Raw genomic sequence first — 12898 nt, 5'->3', positions numbered from 1 at the left:
AAACCCATTTCTAATTCTCTTAAATTTAACTTTAAAATTATATGGCATGCAATGTTTGGTGATGAGGGATTATTGTTGAATTCCTATTTTTTTCAGTCTTAGAAAGTGAATGTATAGGAAATTTGATCATCATCATTTTATTATATTTTTTTTAGCTAGAAAAATTACTGGTACAGCACCTTGCATACAGTAGGAAGGCATATTTGTTTCTCAAGCTGACTATAAAAATTTACTATAAGAGGTATTAAAAACCTTTAAATTTTTAGGACTTTCTGGTCCCAAAAGTACCCCACCACTATTCATGGTGATTAAAAAGACAAGAATACAAAAAGAAATGCTTATTTGGCTTTTTTGTGTCACAATGGTTGGTGGTGGAGGGCACTTTTTCAGAGGAAAATAACCTGTCTGACAACAACAAAACCACCTTTTAACACTTAAGTCTGGAAAAAGCTAATTCTGATGAAAGCTAGCCATTTAATGGAAAAACTGCATTAGCAGTATAATTACTAAGTGCTTGGGCTTCTGAGAGCATGATTACAGCAACTGAAGATATTAAGTAAAGAAATCCAAACTGAACCACTGAAGCATAAGCTGCAAAATAGAATTACTTACTTTTTTCCCTCTTTTTCTCACTGCATGTGTATTTCCCAGTGTGTGTACTACACACTTCCTTAAGGCACTTTTAAAGCTGCTTCAGGGATAAAGTTTGTGGGCCACCAAGACCTATATTAAATTTACTATGCAAACTCAGTTTGAAAGGCATGAAGCACCTTCACCATAGATTTCAAAGTGAATTAGCATAATAAATACAGTGTAGGCTTTAAATCTTCCTTTTAGGTGAATATGACAGATATGTAAGCTGTTTCCACAGTAAGTCTACTCTGAATAATTAGAAATGCTCAGGAGATAAAAACTTGAGGTCACAGAAGGACATATAATAGCTAAAAAAAATGTATAAAGAAAATCTGTCTATATCCTTTAGTCATTTTACACATTAAAAATTTTAATAATACATTGTTCATGATTAAGGCTTACACTTGCTATATTTTCCTTGGAAATCAATAAAAACTTTACCACTGACTTAAATGTAGCCAGATTTTCTCTCTAAACATTCTATCTTATGACATTTTGTTTTGAACTCTTCCCAATGTTTGGAGGATCCAGCTGGTGATTACACAGGGATAAAATTTTAATCTGATATTCTATGATTCTTCATAAGAAACTATGTGAGATACACAGAAATAACATCAAGGGTCATCTTGATGTTTAGTTTCCTAAGTTCAGTTTCTTGTATTATCATCCAAGTTGTCCCAATTCAGAATCTTTTCATTATTTTGCAATTTCAATAAAAAAACCAAAAAAACACCCTACAGACAAAAAAGGCAAAATCTAAAACATCCAAACACACAATTATAAGGGTTTACAAGGAGCTAAATGAAAATCAGCAGGCAAATACCAGTAAGTTAAGATCTTGAATATTAATTGTTGCATGCCGGGTTTGTTCAGTTAGGCATTTTAATAAATGTTAGTCAGTCGGTTCTATGTACCCCCATTTCCCCCTCACAATGGTCTGCTCCAAGCTGTGTACCATAGGAGCTCTTACATGTCCATCTTATAGCCACCCCCTGTTTATTTCTGAAAGTTCTGTGTCAGTCACCCCATCCTTGCAATCCTATTTGTCCCAGAACACTGTACCCACCTCTGTAATGTTCCCTTAGGTTGCTGTGGTCCATGCCACTCCCTTGTTGTCTGTCCCCACTGGGCGAGGGGGGCTTCCGCCCCTGTCTGCCTGCCCCCTATTCAACCCAATGCTTCCTTTGTTCAAATCACCATTTTGTCCACGTGCACGACCTGGGAACGCTGCTCTGACCACTGCTGCAGCCACGGGGGAAATAAACAGTTCTCAGCCATGTGGGACGAGGTGTGCCTTCTCTCTCCCTTTATTTCCTCCCAGCGTACGGCTACGAAAGCGGCAAACCCACACAGAGGCTCAGCCCTAGAGCTCTGCACACGTGGCAGCCCCGGTCTCACTGAAAATCAGCGTGCCTAGCCAGGCACCCCAGCTGCCCGGGACCAGGGCAGAGAAGAACAAAAGCCGCAATTGATTGTGCTGGAAAAGCTAACACAGTATGAAGATATACACAGATATCAACATTCATGTTATGTCAAACTTCACATATAAGTAGGAAAACATGCTTTACTATTTCCGTTGCTTTAACTATTGTTTGGGTTTAGCTCAAGAACACATTGAGAATTTTCACTATGAAAACTATATTTGTATTTTCATTCTGTAACTTATAAAACTGAGATTTTCTGTTTTTTCAGGCTATTTCATCTTATGATTCTACCAAAATATATGAGAGGATTTGTAAAGTGCAACTTTTGCCTATCTAGTGTAGGCCAGTCTTGACACAAAGTTAATGCAAGAAGAAGAGGGATCATCACATTTAATCCAGAAGCCTTAAAGGGTCAGGGTAAATTTCCCTTTGGTGATGTCCAGTCCCCTATTGACTATAAATAATTCTGAGATTAATTCCATCTTGAGTACATAATGATGAAGATAGATGTTTACTACAAGTTTTCAAATTTGTAAAATCATTTGATGCCCAAACCTCTGTTGAAAACAAATAAAAGAAATCATTTAATATGATAATATAAACCATAAACCCGATCTGTGTCTTTAAATACCCAAAAATCTTCTGCTATCTACATTCTAACTTTCCCAATACTGTCTTTTCTTGATCTCCAATAATTTTTTATTTATAGCCAATGAATTGTATTTGTCTTACCCCTCACTACAGAACTAAATTTTTTGTGTTAGAATATTAGATTACATGCTAAGATCCATTTTTGAAATGCAATATTGACTGAGATATTTGAAATTCACACCACCGATTAGTTATGCAATTCAGATTTTGCTTTTGACAACGGAGCATTCAGGCTGAAGGTATCTTTCATGAATTTTATCACTACTAAAACTTGATCACTGCAATATTGACAGGAAGTAAGCACAAAGCCGGCATGAAAACAGTTGAAGTGAACCCACTCAAGAAGAGGAATTCATATTCTTGTAAATGCTTTACAGTGTTCTCCCACCTTTGTTTGGTACAAACAAAAGGGAGTATCTGAATGTGAGTTATAAATTTTTATTGGATTAAGAATTAAGTACAAAGAAGTACATGAAGTGTGCTAGGGGAAATTTTCAGTGACACAGGGGAAGTCACACTCCCACCTTTTTTTATTTTCAGTGGCAATCTGGAGCTAAAAATCGGTGACAGGCTTTTGGAAAGCTTCCCTAAAACACATAAGCTGTTCATGTTTCTGAAGTAGGAAAAAAAACACACTAAAAAGCTATGTTTATTGGATAAACTTTTTGTTTGCTTCTTTCACAGTGATTGATAATACTGAGCCATTTTGATCTATTCAGTGTCATCAGCATTATTTATATTGCAGTCGACAGTATTATGCCTTTCTAGGTACACAACAAAATATAAATTTCTCAAGGCACACAGCACCTTACAAGCTGGAAAAAAAACAGACACTTGAACAGCTTGAACTCAGATGGTGAATGAAAATGCTGGAAAAGATTTTTTGTCCAATATGGATTAAATTTGGGACCTCAGCAGTGGAAAATCCTGGTTCTTTTTCCTTAGCTACAGGAGCCAGACAACTAAGGATAAAACAATCTATTACTTGCCCTAACACAATATGTTTCAACAGAATAGCAATTTTCTTGCTACCTTTTCCTACCTCAAGATAATAGACAAGTCTTCTGTTTTCTTTAGCTCCCAATTTGAAAGAAGTTTAAAAAATGCCTTTCAGTATCTTTCAATCAGGCCTCAGCCTTCTTGTCATTCAGCTCCCACTTTATGTAACCTTCTGAAATACTTTTATAGTAATCTCTAGAGAGATGTCATGTTAAGGACTATTATCAATGGAGTTGACAATTCCTCCTCAAGTGTGAACACTCTTGAATGGTGATAGAAGGGAGGCCTGTTTTAATTTACTTTGTGACTTTACCACAATCTAACTGTTTTCTTGTTGTATGTCAGCCATGAAATTTCATGCAATGATACCTCTAGCAGTGTCAACTTAACCATTTCATGTTGACAAGTTAGGTGTGTCAAGAGATATTCTTCTGATTCAGTTTGAATGATTTATAGAGTCCCACTGAAATGGAATGGAAATCCCCATTCTCCCAATGAGTTGTGATATTTGAATAAATCAGCTCTGTGAGCTGTTTTAGTGAAAATTGAAATAATTTATCTGATGTAACGTGCTTTACACTGGAGAACTGTAGAAGCACTCAGGATCCACTGAGGAAATGGTGACTTGTGAATGAAGTATTAATTTCACGAAAGCCTCAAGTTTGAATGGAAGATCTCATCCAATTATGTCTTTACTCATCTGTTCACCATAAGGGCTTAACACATTTAGGGGAAGGAAAAGTAGCACATTTGCCCAAGAAAAAAAAGGAAATAAAAGTTACGTATAGCAATGGTTCTGCAACATATAAGATATGTACTCTGTGTCATAATGTTACAAAATTCAAAAGCTTCTTTTTTCACCCCTGAAAATAATTAGATTTCTGACATAATGAAAAAAATGCTTCTAGATTACTTGAAATTATAGACTAAGTGTGGAAAGAAAGGAGAGTAATTTTGTGGTTGGCACAGATAGATGAAAGTGGGTGGTATGAAACAACATGTACATTCTGCTTTGGTGAACCATACAAACACATCAGCAATTTCAAAGAACACCAAAGGAAGTAAAAAGGTGAGAAGCAACATAAAGATGCAGTTCCAGCAAGGAAATAAAGAAATGACCTAAAACTTTGGAGAAGAAATTTACTAAGTCAAATATATATTATGATAGTCTAGTAACAGTCCAAGTCTAATTTTTGTGGGGAAGTAGACATTAATGAAACCAATTGGAAAATAAAATAAGACAGTTCTGAAGTTCATGCACATTGTCAAAGAACTACACGTAAATAAGTATCACACATCACATAAATCATGACAGTTCTTCATATTGAGCATTTTTAGTCCTTGAAAAACATAATGTATTTTCATGTAATTTTTACTCTTTCAATTGTGCTACAGCTAATTGAATTATATTGCATTTTTTTCAGACTTACAACATATACATAAGTAATTCCTGCACTGCAGCTGGTGATCAGTAACTTCAAAAACCAAAATAATGTGACTATGGATCCACAGTTTATAAAAACAGGAAAGAAAACTAGTAGAGGGAAGGAAAAGTAAAAGAAATGACAAACAAATTATGCCAGAAAAAAAAAAAAAAAAAAAAGAGAGGCTTTATTTTATTAACCTCTTCTTTATTTTTTTTATTCTATTTGTGATAAATTAAAGCCACTGACATAGTCATTGACCTTGTTAAAATTTTCTAGTACGTGGATCTGAAGAGGAAGGCTGATTCTACTTTCACCTTAGGGCTTCAGCATAGGAAGATATTCCTTTACTTGCTCAGTGGTGTTAGCCATATAAAAGTAACTTTGCAAGACTGAATCACAGATGTGTTATATATTGAGACATACATTTTGTTTGCTTTAAAGAGCATACACCATTGTTTATCTTGAACCTGGTGGCATGAGACCTACTGTGAAACCATGGGCCACTTTTTAGAAGTTATATCAGTTTTTGCTTGTAAACTAACAAAGTCAACATCAACTATAGAAGTTTACCAAAGACCAGTAAGCAGAAGGTGACATAAAAAGATTTTGTATTAAAGAGAATAGCTGACATCTCTCACGGACTTTGAAAATAACTAGTGTAAATTTTTCAAAGCATTTATAAAGTTTAGAACATTATTCTGAGCTGTGGTATTTTTTCTGTTAGCTAACACGAGATTTGTCATTGAACTATAGCATTTAAAGGTGGGGTTTTGGTTGGCATTCTTTTGTTGTTGTTGTGTTACTGTTTTTTTTGTTTGTTGGTTGGTTTGTCTGAAAACCCTAGAAGCTTTTGCATTTCAACAACGTGCTGCTAACTTAGAGAGGAACAAAAGAAGGCAGGCATTATCCATGGTATTAAACAAGTTTGAGTCAGTTCATTTTATTTGCAGAAAAGTGTAACAAAGCATTTCTCTTTGTTACTTAGATAGCAGAAAGATGTGCAGTTGCAAGCGCAGTGTTGTGCACAGAAGTACAGCCCAATTATTTAGGTTGGCTGTTCAGTATGGACAGCTATTGCTAAAAGGACACTGAACAACTGATGAGAACAAATTAATTATGGCCTAGACTTCTTTCCCCACTGACTATAAAAAACATCTATCACTGCAGATATCTGCAGTGTGAGCTTCTAAAGTGAGCATAGAAATTATTTAGTTGTTTAAGATGTGCATGCACCACCACTCATGCCTTTCATAGACCTGTCCTAGCATCAACAAACACTTGCAATGACTGCAGCACATTACACTGAATCACAGATGGGCTCATGGACAGCTTGTTTTTCACCAGGATCCCCAGGTCCTTCTCTGCAGAGCTTCTTTCCAATAGGTCAGCCCCCACCTGTGCCTGGTGCATGGGGTTTTTCCTCCCCAGGTACAAGAGCCTGCACTTGCCTTTGCTGAACACCAGGCAGCTCTTCTCTGCCCATCTCTCCAGCCTGTCGAGTTCCTTCTGAAGGGCCACACAGAACTCTGGGGTATCGGCCACTCCTTCCAGCTTTGTGTCATCAACAAACTGGTTAACATGGCATCTGTAACAGCTTGATAATAAGAAAAAGGCTTCAAAAAGTATTTTGTCATTGTGTCTGCTTATCACAATCAGTCTTGAACACCTGAAAACTGTGTGCGGGATGGGCTGCGAGTAACTCGCCTTGAGGCACACAAAAAAGAAGGCGAAACTGGTGCAAAACGTGGAGGGGAAAGCGAGGGGCAGAATCCCTGACCTTTGCCTTCCCCCCACCACCATGGCCGGCTGCAGAACACTCTGAGGCCCCCGGGAGGTGACATCGCCCGCCTGGGGAGAACGCCCCGACCCTGCAGCCCCGGACCGGAGTCACAGCGAGCTGCGGAGCCCCCGCTCCGCTCCTGCATCCCGCGGTGAGAGCGCCGCCAGTGCCCCGAGGTTCGGCCGCGGCCTCGGGCACCGCGCCTGCATCCCGGGGGATGGGCTGCTGCATCCCAGCCAAACCGCTCCTGGGATCGGAGAAGGCATGTAAGTCACTTCAAACAGCTGAAAAAAGCAAAAACTGCTCCACTCCCCCTACCCCGTCTCAGCAGCAATGAAGGTAGCACAGTGTGGTGGTGACCAATCCTATACGTTTTAAAGTAACCTTATCTTTTTCTAACTTTTCTCTATTTTTCTCTTTCTTTGCCTCTCTTACTATTAAATAAAACTATATCAATTTTTTGGCATTAATATTTAATCTCATTTGGATTTATCTCGGTATTATGGGAATATTTCCAACCTTCAAAGTTGTTTCTGTTTTATTCACTTTGTTAGTTCTTTTTACTCCTCTGTGATTAAACTAGTTCCTAACAGCATCTACCTCTTCATTCAAGTCATTGATGGATAAGTTAAACAGTACTGGACCCAGTGTTGAAACTTGGAGTACACCATTAGTGACAGGCATTTTAGATCCTCCACTACTGACTACAACTCCCTGGGATCTGCTGCTCAGCCAGTTCTTGATTGGTTCAGAATGTTTTGTGTTTATCTAAAATTTTGAAGAAATTGAGCTATTTAAAATGTTTTCTCCTTCAGATTTTTGGCTGCATGCTAAGAACCAATCTTTTAAAACCTTCCATTTAATAACTACTGACTAGAAAGAAAAGCATCTATGACAACTAAAAAAAATAGAATACAATAAAGCATTTTGACATAAGCTGGATACACGAGCATTTAGTATAAGGATGCAAGGTAAAGATTTATTTTTGATTTCCAAATTGTCACAGAAGATAAACAAGAAGATGATGTCATATGGGGCCAGAGGAACTGTTTCCAAGGTCAAATCCACAGAGACAATTATGAAGTTGCTTGAATTCCTTCATCAGCTCTTTTCTGCTTGTTCAGAAACATCCAAAAGTTATTTCCCTCCAAATGTTCTCTACCGATGTAACATTTGATAGATTCTGGTTGAGTTTGCAGGTCACTAGTGTTATTATACAAAAGAAATACATGCCCTTATATCTTCCCAGAAAATGATTTTAAAACTGAGGGATTTGTTTTGTTTTTTGAGGTTTTGTTTATTTGTTTGGGTTTTTAGTTTTTTAAAAAATATTCACTTTTTTTTTGCTTTAGGTTTCATAGAGTCACAGAAGCATCTAGCTTGGAAGAGGTCTTCAAGAACATCTAGTCCACTGTACTCCTAGCACCACCATGATCACTCCTAAACCATATCCACATCCAGATGCCTCATGAACACTTCCAGAGGCAGTGACTCCATCATCTTTCTAGGCAACTTATTCAAATGCCTAAACACCCATTTAGTGACTTGCTTTTTTCTCTCGCATTTAATCTGAACTTTGTCTGATGCTCTTCTTCTTCAAACTTAACAACCCCAGTTCTCTCAGCCACTCCTCATAAGACTTGTGCTCCAGCTCCTTCACCAGCTTCCTTGGCCTTCTCTGGACTTGTTCCAACATCTCTCTGTTCTTTTTGAGCTGAAGAGTCTAAAACTGAACACAGTGCTTTCTACATGTGGCCGCACCAGTGCTGAGCAGAGAGACGATCACTTTCCTCTTCCTGCTGGCCACACTCTTCTTGATACCAGCCATTGACTCTCCTGGCCACCTGGGCACACTGCAGACTCATGTACAGCCAGCTGCCAACCATCAACCCCAAGCTCCTTTCTGCTTAGCAGTTCTCAAGCTACTCTTCCACAAGTCTGGAGTGTTGCATGGGGGTGTTGAAATGCAAGTGCAGGACCTGACACTTGACCTAACTGAACATCATGCAGTTGTCCTCAGCCCATTGATCCAGTCTGTCTGGGTCTCTCTGTAGAGCCATCTTATTCTCAAGCAGATCAACACTTTGTTTGCATTAACAAAGTAATGTAAATTATGCCAGATTGTCTTTAGCACCTGCTTTTACTTTTCACTGCACTCACTTTAACTCCCAGCTGGTGCCATCCTTTCTTCAAACACGGAATGTCTTGGCATCTGCCTGTAAAACACTAGTACAGTGATCATTATTGAAATGTCACTTTGTATAATTGCTATATTTATATAATTGTTTCATATAAGCCAAATGTGGGGTTTGTGTAGCTTTTTTCTTCCCAAAGAAAAATACAACTGCAGTATAGCAAGTACTTTTTTGGCAAGCTTTGATATTTTTGTGAAGAAAATTTTCCCTTTCCTTCACTGCGTGGGCCAGGGACAGTTCAACATCTCAGCAATACCACCACACTTTGTTTGCTCAGCTCACAGACCTCAAGAGTTCTGATCCCTAAGACTGGACGTTTGCACAGTGATATGCATAGACCTTCCTTTCCTCACAATATCGTTTGGAGCTGTGTATGTTTTATTTCTCTAAATAACAATCTCAAAGCCTCAGAAGCTGTGTACATAAAATATCAACATTGTCTCAGTTGGCTAGACATTGCAGACACTTGACTTTTTATGTCTACAAATGAGTTTTCCCTTTTTTTTCCCTTTCACCCTCCATAGTCTTTGAAATATGTTGAGTCAGCTTAGCCACAGGATGCTTATAGCTCCACTTGGAAGTTAATAATATAAACATTAAAAAGTCATAATTCCCTAAAAGTTTTGGGGTGTTTTTCTCATTAATTATCTTTCAGGATACCTTTATTAATTTTATGTAAGTAACCATATATTTAGAGGAGAGTTCAATCTGTTCAAGTCAAGCAAATATGTTACACCCCCATTTTTTGTACCTTGGAATACACTGCTAAATCCTCTATGGGACAAGGGGAAAAGACAGATGTCCAGAAGGACTCCCAGCAGGTATCTGCTGATCACAGAGATTGTGAGGATAAATACTCACAAGTCTAAAGGAAAGGATAGCTAATTAAGAAATAAAGATAACATTTTGAAGGTTATATCCTTCAGGATTGATCAGCCCTCTTACATTCTTGCATGTTTTGAGAAAACGAAACTTTATTTTGTCTATCATTCCATTTAAATTTAAGTATCACTTGAGTGCTACTGACCTGAGCTTCTGGCTAAAGCTGATGGCCTCACATTCCTGAATTTTAATGAATAAACTATAAAAAACTAACATTAGACAATGGATTACAATACTACACTTTATTTGGGAAGGTATTTAATAATTTCTGAAAACAAGTATTATAGCCACATCCTGACATCCAAGATAATTCATCTGACCTTTCCTAAAGGACCCCAGAGTAATTCAGATATTGAGCTGAGTTGTAGATGAATTGTTCAGCTGATTAGGGACTTTATTGCAGATGTAGCAAGAAGTAGGGAAAGATTTATGTTATATGTTCTTTCTGTAGAAATGCCCTCGTAATTCTGGTAAATGTTTGGCTTACAACACATGGGTCTATCTGCTGTATCCATGTGTGGCAGGCTGACCCCAACCAGCAGCCAAACACCCACCATGCATTTTGCTTATTTAGATCTCTCAGAGGACAGGAAGAAAGTAGAAGGTTTGTGAGAAGATTTGAGGAGCAGAATAATTAGAGCATATTAGGAAAAGCAAAGCAAAAAGAGAAATTTATTTGCTTCTTCCCATCAGCAGATAGATGTCCAACCACTTCCTGGGAAGCAGGGCCTCAGCACATGTAGTGGTTACTTGAGAAGAAAAATGGCATAACCATGAGCATTTCCCCTCTTTCCTCATTTTTCTGAGCTTTTATTGTAATACATAAAGGTCATATAATATGTGGCTTTGGCTTTTTTGGATCAGCTGTCACTATTTCACTTCCTGGCCTCTTAAGCTCACCAACATTCTAGGATTTAGCAAGGTAACAGGGCAGAAAGATGGAACTCTTGATGCTGTGCAAAGGCTGTTTAGCAATAACCAAAGTACTGTTGTAATTTAGCCACAAATGCAAAAGCACAGCACCATATGGGCTGGTATAGAAAAAAGTTAACCCCATTTCAGCCAGACCCTGTAGACTATGCTATCCTTTGAGGATGCAAAAGAGAAGGTACTCTAGCCAAAATATCTCGGTTGCCTGCAGAAGTGATAATGAGATTTGCTAAGGTGGGAACTCTGGTCAGGTTAAGTTTATCTTATAACATGACAAAGCCTTCTACAGAATAACTCAGTACATTACAGCTATGAACATTTCAGCAACTACTATGGAAACAACAATGAAAATATCTGGCTATGCTTTAGTTTGTGGAAACATATGACAGGGTGCTAAATGTCTCTTATTCACACATCCAGGAGTCTGAGTTTCAATGTCACTTTTTGTCTTTTTGAGGACTGCTCTTGACTGATCCATTTGTAAGTGGATACTCAACCATTTCATCATGAAGTTAAAGAAAACATCCTGTTATTCATCCAGTCACCCTTTGTGTAGCTGCATACTGAACTGGAGGTGTTGCATACAGGATTCAATGCCTTAGTACCTCCCCTGCTATCAATAAAAGATGTCTGACCCAGTTTTCACCCTTTTATATTTTACATATGTTTTTATGCCTTATGCTGTTTCCCTTGAGATCATGGTCTGGTGGATTAACATTAGAGGAGGGTAAGGTTCAGAACAGTCTCAGCAGAACGGTGTTGAGGGCAGGAGGAATGTGCAAATAGGATGAGAAAAGAACAAGGAGATTGCTTATCAGCTACTGTCTAGGACAAAACTCAATTCAGAGAAAATAAATTCAATTTATTGCCACTAAAATAGATTTGGATAGTGAGAATCAAAAATACAAACATTAAAATGACACTTTTCATCCCCCTTTTCCCAAGCTCAGCTTCACTCTTTCTCTTCCTACACCTCCAATCCCCCCACTTAGTGGTCTAAGAGGGGGTGGGGCTGTAATAATTAGGTGACATTTCTCTACAGTGCTCCTTTATGCTCAGACCTCCTTTCTGCTCCCATCTCCATGACCTGTACTTCTTCAGAAAATATCCACCTGCAGGGTCCTCAATGAGCTGCAGGGGAATTTCTGTTCCAGTGGCTGGTACATTTTCTTCTCTCACCTTGGTGTTCCCTCTGCTGCTTTTCACTCCCTTTTGTTCTCTCTACCTGCCTCCACCTTGCATTTTTTGCCCTTTCTTAAGTATGTTTTCCACAAGAAGCCATCATCTTGGCTAAGGGCTCATATGAGCTAGGGCTCATATGTCTCCTACAGTGCAGTAGTTTAAGCTGGCAGGAACCTGCAGGACAGAGCCCACCCCTGTAGCTCCTGCTGCCGACATCTAGGCACCTGAGCCCAATACATGGTGAAAAAGTGAAATTTTGGTCTCCAGAAGTAGGTATGGTAATTTAGTGTTCCCTTCTGTCAAGAGATCAGGGAAAGAATCATTCACATTTAGTTTGTCTATGGGACACTTCTGGACAGCAGCAATCTCTGTTAGTGGTTTCTACTTCATATCCAGTAGGCCTTCACTTCTACTTCAGTTTTTTGCAAATATTGCTTTGATATTATGTATATTCAAAGGTAGGATATGACAAATAATAATATTTCAGTGTTAAAATTGCTAACTTCAAAACAGGTTGGTAACATAAGGCTCAGACTTTAGTACCAGTGTCCTCCAGTGGTCTCCCTTCTTTTTCTGTGGTGGCATCAAGAAGTGGATGGGATACCAACCATCTAACTATAAGTTTGTGTAAAGCCAGTGTCTAACAACCTGACATTCAATAATACTATTGCTCTTTCAGTCTTATATGCAAAACAAAACTCATTAACAATGCAACACATAAAAGCCATTATATAAGAAAACTTTTATTTCTATTGTTTTCAGGGTCCTCTGGGTCCTGATGTTTAGTTTCAGATA

The 12898-nt window shown here is 38.2% G+C and overlaps 1 long non-coding RNA gene across 1 annotated transcript; it reads left to right on the top strand.

Moving 5' to 3' along the window:
• The first annotated feature begins 2140 nt into the window (after window positions 1-2140).
• LOC137466979 (uncharacterized) lies at window positions 2141-8376 on the top strand. The gene is made up of 3 exons (XR_010995354.1): window positions 2141-2474; window positions 7730-7885; window positions 8276-8376. It is a non-coding gene; the product is annotated as an uncharacterized lncRNA (long non-coding RNA).
• The last annotated feature ends 4522 nt before the right edge of the window (window positions 8377-12898 follow it).

This window comes from Anomalospiza imberbis, chromosome 2 (assembly GCF_031753505.1).
Source record: "Anomalospiza imberbis isolate Cuckoo-Finch-1a 21T00152 chromosome 2, ASM3175350v1, whole genome shotgun sequence".
Lineage (NCBI taxonomy): Eukaryota > Metazoa > Chordata > Aves > Passeriformes > Viduidae > Anomalospiza > Anomalospiza imberbis.
Note: the sequence above shows the minus strand (reverse complement) of the source record. Positions and strands in the feature narration are given on the sequence as shown.